We start from the raw sequence: 25,175 nt of genomic DNA on the forward strand, positions 1-25,175 counted from the left end.
TGTCTTATGTAGGCGTTGCCGACCACAGCGCCGTATTCTGCCTATTTACATATCTGTGTTAATTTTTTTTATTATTATTATTTATTTTATGGCCTTCATTGGACCACTGTAGTCAAAAATACAAAGTTCTAAACAAGTTGTTACGAATGGATACAATTTGGTTCGACAATAACTTAATATATTTAGGTAATATAATTATTAGAGGCTATTCTTATATGAAAGGTGTTTTGCTCTTCTGTCTGCCCAATATTTCTTCACTCTTCTTTCTTTCTTCATCTGAGACAACTCTTCCTGTACTCCTTTTATTGATTTTCATTTGTAGTCTGGTTTGCGGGTCTTGCAGTATTCTGGTTTTCTCTGTCTTGTTTTTTAGGTCATCTACTGTAATTTGAAGTCCTTTTATATCTTCCTTAATTTCTGTGATCCATTTAATGTCGCTCTTGCTATTCCACAATTTTTGTATTATTTTTTTTACTAATTCTGTTTTCTGGAGTTCTCATCAGATGTCCAAAGAATGAGATGCGTTTCTTCCTGATTGTGCTCATGACTGGTTCTATTTTCTTATATACTGTTTCATTTGATGCTATTCTGCAATGTCCATTTATTTTATACTGTTTATTTATACATGTCCTAATTATTCTTCTTTCTATTTTTAGTATTCTGTCAATTTCTGCTGTATTAGTTGTTTTGAAGATAGTTTCAGCTGCATACGTTACTTCTGGTTGTGTAACTGTTTTATAGTGTTTTAATTTTGCATCTATAGATAGGCTTTTTTTGTTGTATGTAGTTTTGGTAATGTAATTTGCATAGTTCAGTTTTTTTATTCTATTTTGCCATGATGGCTTCTCATTTAGATTGTATGTTATTATTTCACCTAAATACTTAAATTTATCAACAATTTTGATTTCCTGTTCTCCTATTGTAATTTTGTTTGCAAGTGGTGGATCAGTTAGCATAATCTCCGTTTTTTCAAATGATATTCTAAGGCCTACTTTCTCTGCTATTTCTTGTAGTGATTTCACTTGTTGCCTGGCTTCTTGAACGGTGTTGGCTAGGAGAGCAAGATCATCAGCGAATCCCAAGCAGTTTAAGCTAATATCATCTTTTGCACTTCCAATTCTTATCCTCTTTGGATTGTCCTTGTACCATTCTCTCATTATGTATTCCAGTGCGCAGTTGAAAAGTAATGGTGATAGGCAGTCACCTTGTCTTAAGCCTGTTTTTATGAGGAATGGTTCCGAAATTTCTCCTCTAAACTTCACTTTTGATTTGGTGTTGGTTAGAGTGAGTTGTATTATTTTAATTAATTTTGGATGGAGTCCTAGATTTCTTAACATTTTTAATACTGAAGGTCTGTGGAGACAGTCATATGCCTTCTTAAAATCTACAAATGTTATTGCCACACATATCTGTGTATTTGAATACGCAAGCTCATACAAAAAAAAAAATGGCTCGGAGCACTATGGGACTTAACATCTATGGTTATCAGTCCCCTAGAACTTAGAACTACTTAAACCTAACTAACCTAAGGACATCACACAACACCCAGTCATCACGAGGCAGAGAAAATCCCTGACCCCGCCGGGAATCGAACCCGGGCGTGGGAAGTGAGAACGCTACCGCACGACCACGAGCTGCGGACATGCTCATACCAGTTTCTTTGGCATTTCGGTGTACATTGCTCTGTTAGCCGTCAAGGCGACTTGTGGCGCGGCTAATTGCCCTCGGCCAATAGTGGCAGCTACCGCGACATCGCCCCGCGAGTCGCTAGGCACGGCGAACGCCAGGTCTGTTGCAGGCATACTCATAATGGTGGTGTCTCCCTCTCTGACACAGGAAAATGTGAAACTATTGGCGGTAGTTGACCAACACACATTGTTCTGAGAGATTTCTGCAATCAATTAATTGTGCAGTTCAAAAAAATGGTTCAAATGGCTCTGAGCACTATGGGACTTAGCTTCTCGGGCCATCAGTCCCCTAGAACTTAGAACTACTTAAACCTAACTTAACCTAAGGACATCACACACAACCATGCCCGAGGCAGGATTCGAACCTGCGACCGTAGCGGTCGCGCGGTTCCAGACTGGAGCGCCTAGAACCGCTCGACCACCTCGGGAGGCAGTGCAGTTCATTATACTTCTTAACAAATAGTGTACTCCTGAACTTAAATTTCCACCAGTTTTAAGGACTGACATACAAAAACAACTTCATGGTCCAGCAGCAACAGAATTCGTGCTTCTTTACCTTATTTGTAAATCTGAGGAAGTTACGTTTGTACTGGGTTGCTTTTACAAGAAACTGTGAACATATTGGTGCTCTTCTTTAGGTATCTTGGTTGACTAAGGCGTGAGGAGCACTGAATGTTAATGAAATATCTTGCGATTGTACATTTTGGGCGAGGCGGTGGGTGACAGAAGAAGAGGCAAAAGAGAGATACTTGTTTTATGAAATTCCTCCTTTCAGTTGCAAGAGGGGGAATATTTATCTTTTCTAATGTGCACGTTTAAAAAAGTTTAAGCTCAGCAGTATTTTCGATGTATGAAGCTATTTTGTTTCCTGTTTAGAATTCCTTTCGTTGAAAACGACTGTAATCTAATGACTGGCAACAGTTGGACATTTACCCATGTAAATTAGTTCAGATTTCCAGTGACGATGTCAAACGAAAATAAATAAATAGATAAAAGAAACGAGTTAATTGTAAGGGGGTTGGTGTAAGTTTCGATAACAAAATGGATCAAGTAAATGTAGTTACTTGAATGTAAAATTGTGGTGTCACCGCCAGACACCACACTTGCTAGGTGGTAGCTTTAAATCGGCCGCGGTCCATTAGTACATGTCGGACCCGCGTGTCGCCACTGTCAGTAATTGTAGACCGAGCGCCACCACACGGCAGGTCTAGAGAGACGTACTAGGACTCGCCCAGTTGTACGACGACTTTGCTAGCGACTACACTGACGAAGCCTTTCTCTCATTTGCCGAGAGATAGTTAGAATAGCGTTCAGCTAAGTCCATGGCTACGACCTGGCAAGGCGCCATTAACCATTTCTAGAGAGAGTCTCACTTGTATCATCAGAATGCTGTATACAAATGATGGATTAAAGTTAAGTATTCCAGAAGCTGCGTACTTTTCTTTATAGCATTCATTACGTATCCTGTTTCAGACATAACGCCAGCCGGCGTGTGTAAACGCGTGCCTTTCGGTTACCCGTCACTGTGGACTGGCTGTCTTGTCAGTCCACAACAAAAATTTCCGAAACTTGCAATGGGGCAAAGCACCTTCTCATATTGATCTACGTTTGTTTCGACAGGATTCAGTAATACAGAACTATGATCTTCATTTGTAGCTTTAGGATAGTAAGAAAATCTTTCATCTAAATAAAATAGCAGAATCCAAAACAGTGCATGGGGGCTTAATAAAATGAAATGCAAATACTTTTTTAATTTCCTGTCGCTGTATGTCCGATTACGCAAGTCTCGTAAACGGCTGGCCCTGACAACTAATTGTTACGCTATCTGACTGCATAGAATGACAACAAAGAATGAAATGAAAATTTTCGTTAACACAATTAATTAATTAAGTCCCCAGCAACTATAAAACCTACGAAACCAAAGCACAAGTATAACTGTTCTGTGTGTGGGAGTGTGACTCAACGCACATCTGGCACGGTTCTTCTTCAAGAAGACAAGAATTTTTAAATATCATTTATACTGACGTGATAAAAGAAAATTGGAAATACTATAGTTGTGCAAGAAACCCAGAATTACACTCTAATAAAAGAACACACGCCAGATGCTTTGTTGACTGAACCTGTAATGAAGCATTATTCAGGACACACAAATAATAAGAAAATAAAGAACAGTAGTTAGTTACCTTAATTTATATTGACGAAAAGCACTCAGGTCATTACAATATCTCCATTGGAACAACATCTACTATCTCTCCCATCACATAGCTGCATAAAACATCGAACAAACACTCACTACTACCCCATCTCATTCCAACTTCAGATACAAGCAGTGTCCACCACAACTGCTCGGCAAGGACTGCCTGCCACTACCTCTCAATGAGCACTGCCAGTGGAGGCGGCGGAACAATACTCTCTCTGGCGCGATTTTTGGCGCTGTGGCTCAGTGTAGCCACCTTTCATACAGTGTAGCCACCTTTCATATGCCCTTCCTCCACGGGCTAGAACTTGATGGTATTTTTGCCAGCATTGGTGGTGAAAATACCACCAAATTCGTCAAAAAAAAATACAGACAAAAATAAAAGATAATATTAATACGTAAATATCATATAACTAGATAAAATTTTGGCTTTGCACTGACCTTTCAATAGCCTAATATATAAAATACACTAAGCAATACAAATTCTTTCATACATGTGACTTTACATAACAGTTTACAGAAATATCATATGGTTAAACAATTCAATCGATAACGTCAGCAATGACGAATATGAGCAGGTAAGAGTCATAACTTTTCACAAACAGTAATACACAAAAAATCAGTTAATACAAATATTCACAACAAGTAGTTCACAGTTTCAGCAGTAGCACCCAGCACTGTTGAATAGGTGCTGACAGCAATAAGTGACATCATCTCAGTAGAAGCAGTCCATCAGTGGCACCCAGCATTGTGGAACAGGTGCAGACTCCAACAGGTGACATCATTTCATTAGAAGCAGTCCATCAGTGGCACCCAGCAATGTTGAGTAGGTGCAGACACCATCAGGTGACATCATTTCAGTAGAAGCAGTCCATCAGTGGCACCCAGCAATGTTGAGTAGGTGCAGACTCCAACAGGTGACATCATTTCAGTAGAAGCAGTCCATCAATGGCACCCAGCAATGTTGAGTAGGTGCAGACACCATCAAGTGACATTATGTCAGTAGAAGCAGTTCATCAGTGGCACCCAGCATTGTGGAGTAGGTTCAGACTCCAACAGGTGACATCATTTCAGTAGAAGCAGTTCATCAGTGGCACACAGCAATGTTGAGTAGGTGCAGACACCAAGAAGTGACTTCATTTCAGTAGAAGCAGTCCATCAGTGGCACCCAGCAATGTTGAACAGGTGCTACAGCAACAAGTGACACCAGTTCAGTAGAAGCAGTTCCATCAGTGGCACCCAGCAATGTTGAACAGGTGCAGACACCAACAAGTGACATTATTTCAATAGATGCAGTCCATCAGTGGCACCCAGCAAAGTTGAGTAGGTGCAGACAGCAAGAAGTAACATCATTGCAGTAGAAGCAGTCCATCAGTGGCACCCAGCAATGTTGAGTAGGTGCAGACACCGACAAATGACATTAAACAACTATCACTGATCATACTGTTCCTCAGCACAAATTAAACATGTCCTAGTGGCACCAATCATGTAGAAAAAGTACAAGTAACAGTCCATAATTTCATCATCACTAATTAGACAGTTCAAGCATGAACAATAGTTTGAATGCACATACAAATGCTTTTACAATGTTCTTACACTAAACATACAAATCATAACAAACACACAAATGATATCAGATAATTGTCATATTACTATTACAAATACACAAACATCAGTAAACCTATAATATTTATGGGTGTCAGTGCAAGCCACTACAAACAAATAAAATAATATTTAGGAGATAGGTGGGTAGGATTAGGAAAGGAAAACACACAAAACACACTCACTCATCTTTCATCCACATTCAGTACTACTGTGTAATTGTATAGTGTTAACTGTCTGAATCCACTTCTGTCAAATTTCATGTTCATCATGTGTATCAAGTAGTAGTGGCAGCAATGTATAACAGTCAATAATAGTTAAGTCAACGTCATAGTCATCATGTCAAGACCAATGTTTGCCAAGCCAGATCAAAATGTACTGTTACTGAACAACTGTCAGTGTGCCAAGATATGCAACTTCCTCTCTCCAAAAAAAAAAATTACATACTGCTTAGTGATTTAACAAAGTGTGTGTAGACAATCTTCCTTCCATTTTAGTGTTCTAGTCTGCTATCTTCATCCTCCTTGTTCCATATAGACCAACAACAACAAAAAAAATGCACCTCACTTACTTTACCTCTTATACACCATACTCCAATCAACTTCATACAATCTCAATACCTCCATAATACCTTTTCAATACGTCGATACATATAACCCTTATTGCCAGTATCATTTACCTTACCTCTTGTCCACAAAAACTCCAATATTACCAATATCATTTCACTTCCATAACAACTCTTTCCTCAAGTCAGTTTCGTCGAACAAGTACAGATAAAATCCTAATGCAAACCTCCTCATCCCATACAATCCGAAGACACACTGTCAACACACAACCTCTGTGTAATCCATCTGACCAAAATCTTCTACTCATTATGAATTATAAACAAAGAATACATACATGACCTCTAACAGACTTAGTTCGAATAACTCTCAGTAATTAAGTACGATTACGGAGTGTGAATGATGCTAATATTTCACAGTGTGTACACCACTTCAAGAATTATGGCAAACAGAAGCAAACATGTGGAGTATTTCTTGTATCAAGTGTCACTTCCTATTTCAATTGCTCACGAAAAATGCAGTGTAATAACTGTGTTGGTATGTCATGTCGTTAGCTTCCTTCCTTTTGGCATACATTTATACAGCTTTCATAAAACCTCCAGCTCATGTGACTTCTATGATGTTTCTTGTACTAATGTCGTTCGTCGAATTATAGCAGTTCATTTTCTTATCTTAAAAATATAAGGCACTGAGCGTAAGCAAAACAAGCAATAGCGAGTAAATATACCAGTAGAGAACAGAATGTCAGCAAGTGGATGCAGCACAAATCTTACAACGAGGCTCTGCCAAGCAAACAATCTGTAAATAGTACCATAGTGTAACCTAAACTCTATGTTCATACACAGTATAATAGCATTTCTATATACAAAATTAAAGAGTAGTTGTGACAACAAACAGAAATGTGTAAATGTGCAATCCATACGCATAGCAGTAAACATATATCTTACGTACTAAACAGGTCATCAGCATCGTATAACCGTAAGCAAATAAATGTTCATATGTAATCTAATAAATAAACATGAAGGCGCAAGCAATTAAATCACAAAGTATAACTTACATACCTAACCACATCAGCACAATTTATCAGGTGACAATTATAATTTAAATAAATAGGCACAGCAGGCACATAATTAAAAATATGACATCAGTGAAAAAGCAGTGCAGCCAAGTGATGCATAATATACACAAGTTACAACTCAATTCATGGATAATCATTGTCAAAATCAGTTAACGTACGCAAGCACGTCGCTTCACCAGCAAATTCATAGAACATGTAATTAGCACAAAGTATGAATCACGTAATCGCGAGCAGCAAATTACATCTAAAGTACGTACCTAAGTGGAAATATGTTACCTGAAAAATAAACTCAATTAATAATTACCTTTTTAGTTTATTACTTTCTTCTTCGAAATGACATTTTTCCTGAAATTTTCTCGATATCAAGTCGTCTTAACGTTGGACACGCACAGAATTTACCTGAAGTTCTTAAATATTTTATAGAACCGTATCCTGAAAAATACTGAATGTTAATAACAGAATTCATCAAGTCACTATAGCTTTATACTGAATTTAGTCGGAGAAATTCGACTGTGTATTTATTTACGGCTGTCAGTGCATTCGCACTGAGCGCTCGATCAGCTGTAGGCGCGTGACGTAGGAGGTGATTGTTTGCGGTCAACGACTGCCTTGTGCGGCGCGCAGACTTGACTGTTGCTTTGAGTATATGCCGCCGCCAAAACACACCGCGGTATCCTTGTACTCTCCGTGTGTTTACATACAACTGTTAGTTTCTCAAAAGTATGTCATTCTACAAAAATTTTTCAAAAGTATATCATTCCACAAAAATTTTAACGTTAGATATATGATGTATTCCCTTAGAGCATCGTGATTTAAGAGTTTCTACTTCGACAGTGTTATCATGAATAATTTTGCGAATTCTATATGGGCCGTTATAAAGCAAAAAAAATTTGCGACACAAGCCCTTTCCTTTGTGAGACAAACGATGAGACTTAATTAACACTTTCTGACCAACTGACAAGATTTTTAAACGACCAGGACGCTTTGCTGATTTCACTCTTCTAGCAGCCGCAGATGCAATATTTTGTAGAGCCAGATTGACAACTTCAGACTGCCGCAGTTTCCGTGAAGGCGGAAAAGGAACGATTTCAGAAATGCGATTTGTCGGTGCTTTGTTTTTTAATATCAGTATAGGTGGTAAAGAAGTTGAGTCGTTAGGAAGTTCATTCAGAATGTTTTGAAAAGTATGAAGATACTGATCCCACGTTCTGTGATTCTGATGACAATAAAGACGACACAATTTATTGATTTCCTTCATCCATCTCTCTGAAGCGTTAGATTGAGGGTGAAAAAGTGAAATGAAAATTGGTTTAATTTTACGACGCTGTAGAGTACAAAGCCAAATTTTAGAACGAAACTGTGATCCATTATCTGATATAACCTTATCAACATGATCCACTTCTTTAAGAAAATGGTTAACGAAAGCATTAGATACTGAACGAGCTGTTGCTTTGCGTAACGGTGTAAAACACACTATTTTGATGTCAACTCCACTGCTACGAAAATGTACGCAAAACCATTAGTAGATCGAACCACTGGACCGAACAAATCAACTGCAGCCATGTCCTTTAATTTTGCTGGAATGATAGGAAACAACGGTGCTCTGTGAGAAATAGTTGGCGGCTTTTGACATAATTTGCATAACGAGGTGTGGCCAAATCGTCCAATCTAACAAAACGTCTAAGAAAATTACAGACGCCAAGGAAACTACGAACATCACGTATTGTGGTAGGAACAGCATAATTACGAAGAGCGTCAAGTTTTTCTGGATCAGGAAGAATACCTTCTGTAGAAATAATGTGACCGAGAAATTTCACCTGTGAACGTCCAAATTCAGATTTTTCCAAGTTCACTGTAATGCCAACTCGTGCAAAAATACGTAATAATGAATCCAAAATTTTGTTGTGCTCACTCCAAGAATGTTTAGCAATAAGAATGTCGTCAACATATGAAGTAATGTTGTCACGAAGATGAACAGGTAAAATTTCATTTAAGCTACGAATGAATGCTGCTGAAATATAGTAAGTCCAAATGGTAATTTACGAAATCACTTTTAGCTAAAATAGTCAAATCCGGTTATCCTTTAGCGTCTCTCTAGATAGATTGATAGTCGAAGAGTTGTTTCGATAGATGCAAAGAATAGTAAAAGAGTAGGCAGCGGTACAGAAAACTAAAAGAGAAATAGCACCACTACAGCTCGGGGCCCTATGCTCGCTACGGCACATATTCACTTAAGAGTAGTGAATCCCCTGAGGACATTAATAGCTGCACATTAATTCTAGTTTGTGACTTTGTGGCACATCTGGCGGAAGTGCGCACGTAAACTGATCTAACCATGAACATGGATGTATGTTATTCTTAGAATTACGGAAGATCTTAAATTTCCGAACAGTCAAAAAGTGTTTATAGTCAAAGTTTTCGCCTCGTGGCGACAAAGACCTACCGCGTCTGTCCCACTCCCAATGTCGATTACTGTCAAGTTCGCGCGCCTGTCGCTCTCTTGTTGCATCTCGTAAATGAAACAAATTACTTTCTTCAAACCCCTCTGCTATCTGTGATTCTAAATTCCTTCTGCTGTCTTTTCCTACGATTTCGCCTTCAATTTGTTTGACTTGCTTTCGTAATGCCTCCACTTCCCTTTTAACGCGTTCATTAAATTTTCCCTGATTTTCAACATATTTATTTATGCTATGGTACTCTTCGGTTTCTGAAAATGGCAATGGAGCTGTGTCATCTGAATCTCTGTCCCCATTCAAACTAAGATTTGTCAATTTATCTGAAATCTCCTCCACTCTTTCCGATAAGTCACCTATTTGTTCTTTCTGTTTATTTACGTCTTCCGTAAGTGTCGCGACTCGGGTTTCAGTATTAACACATTTAGTAGTTAACTGTTCATACTGTTGTGTTAGGTTATTTAATCTGTCATCTGGTACGGATTCCTCGATTCTCTCAAATATTTCTTCCTTATCTTTTGCACGTTGTAAATTTAACTCTGAAAATTTCTGTACTATCACGCGATCTCTTTCCTCCTGTTCTCTATCCTGTTCCCTTTGTCTAATCTCTACTGCAATTAATCTATTATTGTGAGAATTCAAAATCGGTTGTACTTCTTCTCTGATTTCTTTCTTTAATTCATCTTTCATATTTTTGAAACATGTCCCTATTCGTGAATCTAACCGTGTTTCCATTGTCTCCATCTCTGTTTCTAGCCGTGTTGCCACCGTTTTCAATTCAGATCCTAACTGTGATCCCAATGAGTCTAACCGTGTTTCCATTGTTCCCATTTGTAATCCCAGTGAGTCTAACCGTGCTTCCATTGTTCCCATCTGTGTTTTTAATTCAGATCTAAACTGTGTTTCCATTCGTGCTCCCAAATTTAATATAGCACCCATCAACTGCTCCATATCAGCCGGTTCGAACTTCTTTTCGCCCCTAACATTTCCCACAAAACCAGTTTCCCTCGTCATAGCTGTAAAGCTATCTGTGTTCGATACTGTTCCAGAATCTTCTATCGTTACTCTCGTATTCTGTGAATTTTCTGATTGAGAAAAACCTTGAACTGGTTCCGGACTATTTTCCCGACTTATTACATTGTTTTCCACTTCATTATCCATCATACTGTTGTCCTGTGTTGGCGTGTTCGCCATGTCAACAATTTCGTTATTCTCACTATTCATCATTTTTGCCTTTTTCATTGATCGCGTAATCATTTACAAAATATACAAAACTCGTCACTATATGAAAATTACACACAATGACTCTTTATCTCCAACAATACCATTTACATGGAATGTTTCCCTCAAACACGATTAACGAACAATTGAAATAATTGCACTAGATTGTCAAACGCGTATACAAGACAACAAAATTAAATTATGAAATACCATTGGAAGAATGACAATTACCAAATCTACACATGCAATCTAGACTACAATTACTAAACTACAAATTACTACAACAATACTACTGTCTACTATTTTTACAATCAGAAGAATTCCAAGGGACGATCCGAAGCAGCGGTCGCCACGTGCATGGGGGCTTAATAAAATGAAATGTGAAAATGCAAATAATTTTAGTAGCTGTATGTCCGATTACGCAAATCTCGTAAACGGCTGGCCCTGACAACTAATTGTTACGCTATCTGACTGCATAGAATGACAACAAAGAATGAAATGAAAATTTTCGTTAACACAATTAATTAATTAAGTCCCCAGCAACTATAAAACCTACGAAACCAAAGCACAAGTATAACTGTTCTGTGTGTGGGAGTGTGACTCAACGCACATCTGGCACGGTTCTTCTTCAAGAAGACAAGAATTTTTAAATATCATTTATACTGACGTGATAAAAGAAAATTGGAAATACTATAATTGTGCAAGAAACCCAGAATTACACTCTAATACAAGAACACACGCCAGATGCTTTGTTGACTGAACCTGTAATGAAGCATTATTCAGGACACACAAATAATAAGAAAATAAAGAACAGTAGTTAGTTACCTTAATTTATATTGACGAAAAGCACTCAGGTCATTACAATATCTGCATTGGAACAACGTCTACTATCTCTCCCATCACATAGCTGCATAAAACATCGAACAAACACTCACTACTACCCCATCTCATTCCAACTTCAGATACAAGCAGTGTCCACCACAACTGCTCGGCAAGGACTGCCTGCCGCTACCTCTCAATGAGCACTGCCAGTGGAGGCGGCGGAACAATACTCTCTCTGGCGCGATTTTTGGCGCTGTGGCTCAGTGTAGCCACCTTTCATACAGTGTAGCCACCTTTCAACAGTACCAAAAATTTTGTCCAAAAATAAGAGTTTTATAGTGATAAGCAAGCCCAGGCGTTTCTGCCTGCAACAGACCTGGCGTTCGCCGTGCCTAGCTTACGTGACGTCACGAACAAGCGCCGAGGCCTTCCTTTGAGTCGGTGTTGGTTGGGGTTGGCTAATAGCTACAGCTACAGCTACGCCGTCGCGCACGAATGCGCCGCGTCCGCTGCTGCAGGTCAGTTAGGCACGTGCCGACTTTCCTGGACGGCGGAGGCCGTGCGCGAAAGCGAAAGCTGAGAGCTGCTGCGGCAGAGCGAGACTAACGAACGAATGCGTGCCGGCTGGGCGGGAAACCAGCGGTTCCTCACTCCAGGGGGCCACTGCCGATGCTGAAGGGCAGTGGGCCGAGGGCCAGAAAAGAACTGCAGATGATCTTCCGCGCCCTTTTTCTCTCTCTTTCCTAGCTCTCTTCCCACCTCCACCTCACCCTGTACAGGGTTATTACAAATGATTGAAGCGATTTCACAGCTCTACAATAACTTTATTACTTGAGATATTTTCACAATGCTTTGCACACACATACAAAAACTCAAAAAGTTGTTTTAGGCATTCACAAATGTTCGATATTTGGCCCTTTAGTGATTCGGCAGACATCAAGCCGATAATCGAGTTCCTCCCACACTCGGCGCAGCATGTCCCCATCAATGAGTTCGAAAGTATCGTTGATGCGAGCTCGCAGTTCTGGCACGTTTCTTGGTAAAGGAGGTTTAAACACTGTATCTTTCATATAACCCCACAGAAAGAAATCGCATGGGGTTAAGTCGGGAGAGCGTGGAGGCCATGACTTGAATTGCTGATCTTGATCTCCACCACGACCGATCCATCGATTTTCCAATCTCCTGTTTAAGAAATGCCGAACATCATGATGGAAGTGCGGTGGAGCACCATCCTGTTGAAAGATGAAGTCGGCGCTGTCGGTCTCCAGTTGTGGCATGAGCCAATTTTCCAGCATGTCAAGATACACGTGTCATGTAACGTTTTTCTCGCAGAAGAAAAAGGGGCCGTCAACTTTAAACCGTGAGATTGCACAAAACACGTTAACTGTTGGTGAATTGCGAATTTTCTGCACGAATGCGTGAGGATTCTCTACCGCCCAGATTCGCACATTGTGTCTGTTCACTTCACCATTAAGAAAAAATGTTGCTTCATCACTGTAAACAAGTTTCGCACTGAACGCATCCTCTTCCGTGAGCTGTTGCAACCGCGCCGAAAATTCAAAGCGTTTGACTTTGTCATCGGGTGTCAGGGCTTGTAGCAATTGTAAACGGTAAGGCTTCTGATTTAGCCTTTTCCGTAAGATTTTCCAAACCGTCGGCTGTGGTACGTTTAGCTCCCTGCTTGCTTTATTCGTCGACTTCCGCGGGCTACGCGTGAAACTTGCCCGCACGCGTTCAACCGTTTCTTCGCTCACTGCAGGCCGAACCGTTGATTCCCCCTTACAGAGGCATCCAGAAGCTTTAAACTGCGCATACCATCGCCGAATGGAGTTAGCAGTTGGTGCATCTTTGTTGAACTTCGTCCTGAAGTGTCGTTGCACTGTTATGACTGACTGATGTGAGTGCATTTCAAGCACGACATACGCTTTCTCGGCTCCTGTCGCCATTTTGTCTCACTGCGCTCTCGAGCGCTCTGGCGGCAGAAACCTGAAGTGCGGCTTCAGCCGAACAAAACTTTATGAGTTTTTCTACGTATCTGTAGTGTGTCGTGACCATATGTCAATGAATGGAGCTACAGTGAATTTATGAAATCGCTTCATCATTTGTAATAGCCCTGTATATGTACGAGGGTGAGTCAAATGAAAACCTTAAAATTTTTTTAAATACTATTTATTGTGCAGAAGTGATACATAATCTCCACACGCTCAATGCAAGCCCTCCAGCGCTTACAAAGTGCATAAATTCCTTTAGAAAAAATTTCTTTTGGTAGTCCGCGCAACAACTCATGCACCGCCTGGCGTACCTCTTCATCAGAATGGAACTTCTATCCTCCCATTGCTTCTTTGAGTAGTCCAAACATATCGAAATCGCTTGGGGCAAGGTCTGAGTATGGTGGATGAGGAAGACACTCAAAATGCAGGTCTGTGATTGTTGCAACTGTTGTACGGGCAGTGTGGGGTCTTGCATTGTCATGTTGCAAAAGACACCAGCTGACAGCAGTCCACCTCGCTTTGATTTGATTGCAGGCCGCCGATGATTTTTTAGGAGATCTGTGTATGACGCACTGGTGACGTGGTCCCTCTAGGCATGTAATGCTCCAAAAAGACGCTTTTATCGTCCCAAAAGAGTCAGCATACCTTTTCCTGCTGATGGTTCTGTTCCAAACTTCTTTGGTTTTGGTGATGAGGAATGGCGCCATTCCTTGCCCGCTCTCTTCATTTCCCGTTGGTGGAAGTGAACCCAGGTTTCATCCCCAGTGACGATTCTTCCAAGGGAGCCATCACCTTCTCGTTCAAAGCGCCAAAGCAGTTCTTCACAAGCATCAACACGTCGTTCCCTCATTTCAGGAGTCAGCTGCCGTGGCACCCATCTTGCAGACACTTTGTGAAACTGGAGCACATCGTGCACAATGTGGTGTGCTGACCCATGAATAATATGTAAACGTGCTGCAATTTCATTCAGTGTCACTCGGCCGTTTTCCTTCACTATGGGTTCAATTGCTGCAATGTTCTGTGGAATGACAACTCGTTGTGCTTGATCTGGACGAGGAGCATCTTCCACTGAAGTCACACAATTTGCGAACTTCGTACTCCATTCGTAGACTTAGTGCTGTGACAAACTTGCATCACCGTACTGAACTTTCAATCTGAATAGGTTTCACAACTTCACTACGCAAAAACCGAATAACAGAACGCTGTTCTTCCCTGGTGCAAGTTGCAAGTGGGGCGGCCATCTTTATACTGATACTGCGACGGTATGTGTGCATCTGCACTATGCTGCCACCTACAGGCCATTCTGCACGCTGTTTGTAGCACGCTTACCAACTTACACGATAACGGCGCGAAATTTCGATTTGTTATTACAAATTTAAGGTTTTGGTTCGACTCATCCTCGTATCTACTCATACACTGAAGTAAAAGAATCGCAACACCTAAAACTAATTAATGTAGAGTAACATTGCAATATCACAGGTTAATGTAAGCGTGAGATAACCCACTGCAAAAGTGAAATGATGCTGCATTAATAACCGGTGTAAGCGGCAGAATATTGAATGCAAGCAAGCAAACGTGCAGGCCTTGTATCGTATAGGTGCCACATATCAGTTTCCGGGATGCAGTTCCATATCTGTCGCATTCGGTCGTTTAGTACAGGGAAGGTTAATGTAGTTTGAGGATGACACTGGGATTTCTCATCCGATGATATCCGATATCTGTTCCACTGGAGACAGATCTGGTGGTCGAGCACGCCAAGGCACTCTAGAGCATGTTGGGTTACAACAGCGGTATGTGGGCGAGTGTTATCCTGTTGGAAAACACCATCCTTGAATAGAATGAGATTTTCACTCTGCAGCGGAGTGTGCGCTGATATGAAACTTCCTGGCAGATTAAAACTGTGTGCCCGACCGAGACTCGAACTCGGGACCTTTGCTTAAGGCAGACGAGATACTGGCAGAAGTGAAGCTGTGGGTACCGGGCGTGGGTCGTGCTTCGGTAGCTCAGATGGTAGAGCCCTTGCCCGCGAAAGGCAAAGGTCCCGAGTTCGAGTCTCGGTCGGGCACACAGTTTTAATCTGCCAGGAAGTTACCCTCCTTGAATGCTGTTCATAAGTGCCAACACAGCAGGTCGTATCACCAGATTTACGTACAAATTTGCAATCGGGATTCGTAGGATAACCACGAGTGCTCCTGTTGTCATACGAAATCTCACCGCAGATCATAGCCCCAGCTGTAGGCCACTGTGTCTGTCACGTACAGAGACTGGTTGCAGGCTCTCACGTGGCCTCCTCCAAACCAACACACGGCCGTCACTGGCACGGAGGCAGAATCATGTTTCATCAGAAAACACGACAGACTTCCACCTAGATCTCAAATGACCTCTCGCTTGACACCACCTCTACATCTACATCATCTCTAGCCACCAAACGGTATGTTGTGGCGGAGGGAAGAATACGCGCCAAAGTCGTATTCCCTCCCCCTCCCCCCCCCTCCCCCCCCTCCCCCCCCCTCCCCCCCGTTCCACTCACGGATCGCGCGAGAGAAAAACGACCGTTTGAACACCTCAGTTCTAATTTCCCTTATCTTTGAATAATGCTACAGGTCGTTTGTCTTGGGGATGTTCGGGCACTGGAGCACATGAGACATTCTTCCTCTCCTAAATTTCTTGTCTGTTCCGATTCACTCAGTGCCCTTCACTCATTGCAACGTTTGTATCCGGCAGACAAAATTGTCTAGACCATCCAGGATGCCCTCCTCCGACTACAGCGACTGGGGAAGGTTGTAGCTTTTTGCTGGGTTCCGGGGCACGTCGGCATTGCTGGGAATGAAAGGGCAGATCTCGCAGCCAAGGAGGCGTGTCTCGATCCACAAGTACCTCAGTGTGCTATCCCCTTGCACGCACCCACCTCGCTGTTGAGCTCACGGGTCGTGCGTCGGTGGGAGGATGAGTGGCTGGAAGTGACTGACACTAAGCTCCGTCTAGTCAAGCCCACAACGCGTGTGTGGTGCACTTCCTTTCAGCCCCATCGGCGGGACGAGGTTCTCCTCACTCGGCTTCGAATAGGCCACAGCCCTATGACGCATGGCTTCCTGCTCCGGCGAGAAGACCCTCCAATGTGTGGTGCTTGCGGCGTCCAGGTCACTGTGCGCCACGTTTTATTGGATTGCGTTTTACTTTCTGACCAGCGAGCCGCGACTGACTTGCCAGCGGACCTGCCAACTCTTTTAGGTAACACTCGGACGAATGTGGTTAAAGTTTTAAAGTTCTGTGCCCTGCCAAATGTTTTTAGAAAGATTTTAGGGAGAGGATTTTAATTTGCTCACTGTGTGACAAGCTCGTCCATATTTTATGTAAGTGGCCAGCCGATAACAATTTCCTGTGACATTCTTGTTGCTATGTTTCCCCTTTCCTTAGGTTTTACTTTCTTATGTAGCATTTTCCTCCTTTTCCTGCTTTCTTTGCGTGTGTGCTTCAGTTTTCTTAGGTCTGTCCACACTCTTTCCTTTTAATGTGTGTCAGGGCGCTGATGACCTCGATGTTGAGCGCCCATAAGCCCCAACACACCACCACCACCACCATTGAAGTAACCAATTTTTTAACAGTTTGTTGTGTCACTGCGGTGCCAATTGTTGGTCAAATTCCTGCTGTCATTGCAATGCGATACGCACGCATGTCTTCATCTACGCCGCCTGATATCTTGGAGAACTTACCTGTATAGCTGAAATTTCTTACAAAAATAAATTCAGCGTGGCATGTGCATGCATTGTACCCCACGCAAAATACAACGTGAGCAAATGGCACACGTCCCCAGTGAAACTAATATAGAGTATTCAGTGCAAAGAAGACGTCGTAGAATTGGTAAAACAAGAAACACGTGTAAGATAATGAATTCGCGATGTGCAAATGAATGAAAAACCTAAAATAATACATAAGAGGATTAAATATACAAAGCAGCTATTGTGGCTACGAGCAGACATCCAGCCAGAACGCTTGACACCATTTCAGAACATTACATCATAGCATTGATATTGCTGTAATGGAAGGTTACAAATGGACTGGGTTCTAAACAGCTGATAAAATAACATGATTACTGCACATCACGCGACTCCATCTTTCGGCTAACGGTACAGCAACCTCTTGAGGTGTTCAGGAGTTTCGGTTGCAAAATGTTTTTTTTTTATTTATTTAATTTTAGGTGACGGCGGGACTTTCTGTACACTTTCCATTGGTCCTGGAGTGTTTTTACCCGGCGAGTTTGTCTTTCGTTACGCTGTTTCCACAACTCGGGACGTGGTTTCCCAGTTGCTTTATTTAACTGACAATGCAGCTTTTCAGCTACTTTCCTGGCTCATAAATTTAAACTGAGGAAACTTGTTTTTCCCCCCAGATGCCTGATGAAACACGTAACAAATTTAACAAATAAAAAACGCTTTTGCAATCGAGAGTGTGTATTCTTTCTTGATTATTGCACACGTAAAACGTAAGAATTGTAATGTATTTACAGTCAAAATGAACACTTATCTTTTACTTTACGACTTTCTCTTTACTGTGACTGTGAGTCAGAGCACAGGTACACTTATATACATTTATAGAACAAGTCTAAGACTTGTGAGAAAATACACTCTCGTTCACACAACTCGAAGGACCGTTCATTAGAATATCTTTCTCGTGGCACTGTTCAAAGTTCACAGACATATGCATGGACTTGCAGATTAACTTGAAGAGTGTAACTGGTTGTCTCTAACTCTGTTGACGGCGGACACGGTACAGCTTTCGCTGCGTGCTGTGGACTAGGCGTTGACCGCAACATAACCTGGCGTACAACTGACCTAATGTCCGTGTGTCGGTCTGTTTCACGGCGCCGGCCGAGGTGGCCGAGCGGTTCTAAGCGCTACAGTCTGGAACCGCGCGACCGCTACAGTCGCAGGTTCGAATCCTGCCTCGGGCGTGGATGTGTGTGATGTCCTTAGGTTAGTTAGGTTTAAGTAGTTCTAAGTTCTAGGGGACTGATGACCTAAGAAGTTAAGTCCCATAGTGCTCAGAGCCATTTGAACCATTTTGTTTCAAGGCAGGCAACAGGCGGTGGTCCGGAGAGCTTCTGTGGGCGTGTCTCGCTACTTCCGTCTCATTGGTGTGGGCACGCAATGTTACGATAGCGAGAAGAATTATGTGGTGTCGGTAGCACCCGCCAGCGCTATCCCTATTGACAGCACAGATGTGATATGTGTTAAGAACAAAGGAAAAACTTCCAGGTACTCGCAGGAACAACACAGAGAAAAATTGAAGGGGAAGGTAGAGATTAGAATATGTGGAGGTTGAAGTGTGCAGGTGCTACTCTCATATCATGATGAGTTTGATACTGGAGAGGCGCGTCGCAGTCAGAAAACTGATCAACATCTCTTCCACTTTCTCCCACTCCGTCAGTTTCTCGTTTCATCCTCTGGTCTATGTACAAATATATATCTTTCTCTCCTCTCTTAAAAATCTTACTTTCTCTCTTAGTTGTTTCTATCTCTCTTACCAGACGAGATATCATCGCAGGAGGAACCACAGAGCTCCCAGCACTGGATCCGCAGGGCTCAAATACCACTCTGGCTGCAAATATTTTAGGTGTTTGCGTTTTACTTAATATCGATTAATGCCAATCTAATGTCAGGGTATTTTTTTTTTTTTTTTTTTTTTTTTAGAGGAGGACAGCCGAATGCTTCATCCAGCCCGATCACGCGCTCCACCTCGAATAACTTCGTCGTCATTGTGGCTTTAAAGTATACCCTTGCCAACTCCCATCTGCCCGAGGCGTGATTCGAACCTGCGACCGTAGCAGCAGCGCGGTTCCAGACGGAAGCGCCTAGAGCCGCTTGGCCACAGCGGCCAGCCCATACGGCTCGATATACAGGAGCGATGGTGTAGGGTGTCATTGTTTTCATAGCAGGACCCCTTTGGTTATCATCTCCGGCACTCCTAGAGCACACCGGTGAGTCGACGCTACGCTGAGCCCCGTTTTCTTGCCCGTGATGGTAAGCCATCCTGTGCTTACATTACAGCGAGATAACGGCCGCCCTCAGACTGTGAGAGTTTCCACTGCCTGTCTTCGTGCTTGCCAAACCCTACTTTGGTCAGCAAGGTCGTCGGATCTCTCACCAGTTGAGTGGAATATTATGGGAAGGGCCCTCCAACGAGACCGTCATTTTGACCATCTAACGCGTCATCTGAACACAGTTTGGCACCATATCCCTCAGGAGGACCTCCAAAAACTCCATCAATAAGTGCCGAGCCGAATAACTACTTGCGTTAGCATCAGAACTGAATCAGCACGTCATTGACCATTCTGAAGCTCTTTTCCTTGAACAAATCATCCACTTTTTCTGAAAAGTGTCATCATTTCATCGCCTGTACGTGTCCATCACGTCTGCTGCGTTCCGTCTCATTCGGATAATTCTTTCGTGGTGTGTCGCGCTTTTGGACCCACAGTGTGTCAACGCTAGAACGGCGGAATGGGTGAAAATGACCCCTGTCATACGTGTTTCGTTCATTGTCATATCCAATTTATTTACAACGTTAATGAAATTATACGACCTTTTCTAATTTTTTCTCCTCTTTCTGAAGATGTTTTAATATTTACAAAATATTTTAATTTTCTTCACCATTTTATTCAAGAAAATGTGTGTGAAATCTTATGGGACTTAACTGCTAAGGTCATCAGTCCCTAAGCTTACACAATACTAAACCTAAATTATCCTAAGGACAAACACACACACCCATGCCCGAGGGAGGACTCGAACCTCTGCCGGGACCAGCCGTACAATGGTTCAAATGGCTCTGAGCATTATGGGACTTAACATCTATGGTCATCAGTCCCCTAGAACTTAGAACTACTTAAACCTAACTAACCTAAGGACATCACACAACACCCAGCCATCACGAGGCAGAGAAAATCCCTGACCCCGCCGGGAATCGAACCCGGGAACCCGGGCGCGGGAAGCGAGAACGCTACCGCACGACCACGAGCTGCGGGCCCAGCCGTACAGTCCACCCATTTTATTCAGTATACCTAGAAGGGCGAAGGGGGCAATTTGATCCTGCTGTAATTTCTCTCCTGAATATAAGTAAATTATCCAACAATACAGTGGCAACAGTGAGCAGTAACGCACAGCTGTTGCTCCTCATTGTTGCAACTTGGCACGTGTACATTCTAGTCCGCTACAGCTTATGTTGTGTCACTCAGGCAGTCTTTGTCCGTGAAACGAGTTTTCGAACATGTATCGCCAGCGTCATCGGCGTGGACTTTCTGATGAAGTGGTGTTACATCTCTAAGAGAATTCAGAAGCTGAATCGGAAATTTACTTCACTGATGAAGATGATGATTATGTACGTGACGCAAGTGAAGACATTGGGGCTATTAGTGGAAGAGGATTCAGATGCTGATATACGTCAATCATCACCTCTTTCACCACAGCAAGTATAGTTGGAAGCGACTACAAAGATGATTGCAAGGCATGGAACCGTGCGGGAGATTGGAAATTATTCACCTTCCGGAAAGCGGTCAGCTGTGAATGTTCTGAAGGAGAGAGGAGGCCCCACTGCCTACGCTTGCCAAAGAGTAGACAGCTGTGTCATCAGTGTCTTCCGTCTCATTTTTTATGAAGCAATGCTACTTTCCATGAAGAAATACACAGGATCAAATGTTCGAAAAGTACTAAAAAAATGACTGGACTGTGTCACTTGGCGACCTGGAGAAACTGGTAACCATCATGTATGTTCGGGATGTTCTGTGCACAAAAGGTATGTCTGCAGATGATCTCTGGTCGCACTCTTGGGGGCCTGCTTATATCAAGGACATTATGCCCAAGGACAGATTTCAAGAGGTTCTCAGATTTCTCCGCTTTGATGAAAAATCAATCCGGACTGAACGTCTGGCAGCCAACAAATTCGCTCTTGTACACTATGTGATCAAAAGTATCCGGACACCTGGCTGAAAATGACTTACAAGTTCGTGGCGCCCTCCAACGGTAATGCTGGATTTCGATATCGTGTTGGCCCGCCCTTAGCCTTGATGACAACTTCCACTATTGCAGGCATACGTTCAATCAGGAGCTGGAAGGTTTCTTGGGCAATCTCAGCTCATTCTTCACGGATTACTGCACTGAGGAGAGGTATCGATGTAGGTCGGTGACGCCTAGCACTAAGTGGGCGTTCCAAACATACCAAAAGTGTTCTGTAGGATTCTGGTCAGGCCTCTGTGCAGGCCAGTCCATTACAGGGATGTTACTGTCGTGTAACCACACCGCCACAGGCCGTGCACTATGAACAGGTGCTCGATAGTGTTGAAAGATGCAGTCGCCATCCCCGAATTGCTCTTCAGCAGTGGAAAGCAAGAAGGTGCTTACAACAGCAATGTAGGCCTGAGCTATGATAGTACCATGCAAAACAACAAGGGATGCAAGGCCCCTCCATCAAAAACACGACCACACCATAACACCACGGCCTCCGAATTTTACTGTTGGCACTACATACGCTGGCAGATGACGTTCACTGGGCATTCGCCATACGCACACTCTGCCAGCCGGCCGCGGTGGTCTTGCGGTTCTAGGCGCTGCAGTCCGGAACGGCGGAACTGCTACGGTCGCAGGTTCGAATCCTGCCTCGGGCATGGATGTGTGTGATGTCTTTAGGTTAGTTAGGTTTAAGTAGTTCTAAGTTCTAGGGGACTGATAGTCCCATAGTGCTGAAAGCCATTTGAACCATTTGAACACTCTGCCATCGGATCGCCACATTGTGTACCGTGATCCACCACTCCACTGCTCAATCGTCCAATGTTTACGCTGCTTACACCAATCGAGGCGTCATTTGGCATTTACTGGCGTGATGTGTGGCTTATGAGCCGATACTCAACCATGAATTGCAAGTTTTCTCACCTCCTGCCTAACTGTCACAGTACCTGCAGTGGATCCTGATGCAGCCTGGAATTTCTGTATGATGGTGTGGATAGATGTCTGCCTGTTACACATTACGACCCTCTTCAACTGTCGGCGGTCTCTGTCAGTCAACAGACGAGATCGGCCTGGTCGCTTTTGTGCTGCACGTGTCCCTTCACATTTCCACTTCACTATCACAGTGGACCTAGGGATGTTTAGGAGTGTGGAAATCTCGCGTACAGACGTGTGACACAAATGACCCCCAATCACCTCACCACGTTCGAAGTCCGTAAGTTCCGCGGAGCGCCCTATTCTGCTCTGTCACGATGTCTAATGACTACTGAGGTCGCTGATATGGAGTACCTGGCAGTAAGTGGCAGCGCAATGCACCTAATATGAAAAAGTATGTATTTGGGGGTGACCGCATACTTTTGATCTGATAGTGTATCTGTAATTTGGGGAAAGTTCATTGAAAAAAGTGTTTGCGTTTACTGCCCTGGAGAAAATGTAACCATTGACGAGCAACTGTTACTAAGCAAAGCCCTCAATTCATGTCCAGCAAACCAGACAAATATAGTCTCAAATTCTGGTCGGCTGTTGATTTAACGATAAAGTATATATGTAATGCGTTCCCATATCTCGGCAAAGAGGACACGCATAGAGAGAAACAAGCACTTGGAGAATAGGTCGTTCTGCATCTCATGGAGCCATTTGTAAATCAAGGAAGAAATGTGACCACAGATAACTTCTTTACGTCTTTTCAACTAACTAAAAAATTCAAAGAAAAGAAAACTTCATTAGTTGGTACAATGATCAAGATCCACCGAGAAATCCCCGATGAAGTAAGGAAGCTGAATGATGAAATACTCTCCATCACAATACCGCACAACAGTGGGAACACAGATTGTACCTTGACTGTATACCAAGGAAAGAAGACTAAAAATGTCATTCTTCGGGGTACGCTGCATGCTGAAGCAGCAATAACCAAGAAAGGAAAGGAAAAACCTGAAACCGTAACGTTCTACAATGCTACAAAGTACTGGGTGGACGTGCTGGATCAAATGACCTGTAAATATACTACGAAGGTTGCATGTAAGAAATGGCCAATGCATGTCTTTTACAACATACTGCACATTGCGGCAATAAATGCAGGAGTCATCTATAACGTGGAAAGGAAGTAGTTCATACTTCAACTGGCAAATGTACTCAAGGGAACGAAAGAGCAAGAACATCAAGCAGAGAAAGAAGATGTGGGGCTGAAATCACCTAGAACGCGGAGGAAGTGCCAAATCAGCCTGCAAAGGCAACAAGACCAGGGAAAATTGTGCAAAGTGCCACAAAGTCGTGTGCAGAAAATGTGCGCGTAAAACAGAAATCACCTGTGCTGAGTGCGTCTAGAAGTTTCAAATGACTTGAGAAAAGTAATGCAGGGCTGTTTGTGAAAGGCATCTGAGAGTAAAATGGACCAAATGTACTAAATGTGTCTAGAAGGCAGTATGAATAGCTAATAATATATTGTAACAAATAAGCCCTCGGTCACAAATATTAAGTCAAAATTGACCTGGTTTCGACGCTGCTATGAGCGTCGTCTTCAGAATTAGACTAACTGTACTAAAACATTAGGTATACAGAGTGAGTCACCTAACATTACCGCTGGATATATTTCGTAAAGCACATCAAATACTGACGAATCGATTCCACAGAAGGAACGTGAGGAGAGGGGCTAGTGTAATTGGTTAATACAAATCATAAAAAAATGCACGGAAGTATGTTTTTTAACACAAACCTACGTTTTTTTAAATGGAACCCCGTTAGTTTTGTTAGCACATCTGAACATATAAACAAATACGTAATCAGTGCCGTTTATTGCATTGTAAAATGTTAATTACATCCGGAGATATTGTAACCTAAAGTTGACGCTTGAGTACCACTCCTCCGCTGTTCGATCGTGTGTATCGGAGAGCACCGAATTACGTAGGGATCCAACGGGAACGGTGATGGACCTTAGGTACAGAAAAGACTGGAACAGCACATTAGGTCCGCATGCTGACACCTTTGTATTGGTCTTTCTCACTGACGCACATGAACATTACCATGAGGGGTGAGGTACACGTACACACGTGGTTTCCGTTTTCAATTACGAAGTGGAATAGTGTGTGTCCCGACATGTCAGGCCAATAGATGTTCAATGTGGTGGCCATCATTTGCTGCACACAATTCCAATCTCTGGCGTAATGAATGTCGTACACGCCGCAGTACATCTGGTGTAATGTGCCGCAGGCTGCCACAATACGTTGTTTCATATCCTCTGGGGTTGTAGGCACATCACGGTACACATTCTCCTTTACCCCACTTTGAACATCTATTGGCCTGACATGTCGGGACACACACTATTCCACTCCGTAATTGAAAACGGAAACCACGTGTGTACGTGTACCTCACCCCTCATGGTAATGTACATGTGCGTCGTGAAAAAGACCAATACAAAGGTGTCAGCATGCGGACCTAATGTGCTGTTCCAGTCTTTTCTGTACCTAAGGTCCATCACCGTTCCCGTTGGATCCCTACGTAATTCGGTGCTCTCCGATACACACGATCGAACAGCGGAGGAGTGGTTTGTATGACACATTGTCGTTCAAATA

Source organism: Schistocerca cancellata, chromosome 12, assembly GCF_023864275.1.
Source record: "Schistocerca cancellata isolate TAMUIC-IGC-003103 chromosome 12, iqSchCanc2.1, whole genome shotgun sequence".
In the NCBI taxonomy this organism is placed as follows: Eukaryota; Metazoa; Arthropoda; class Insecta; order Orthoptera; family Acrididae; genus Schistocerca; species Schistocerca cancellata.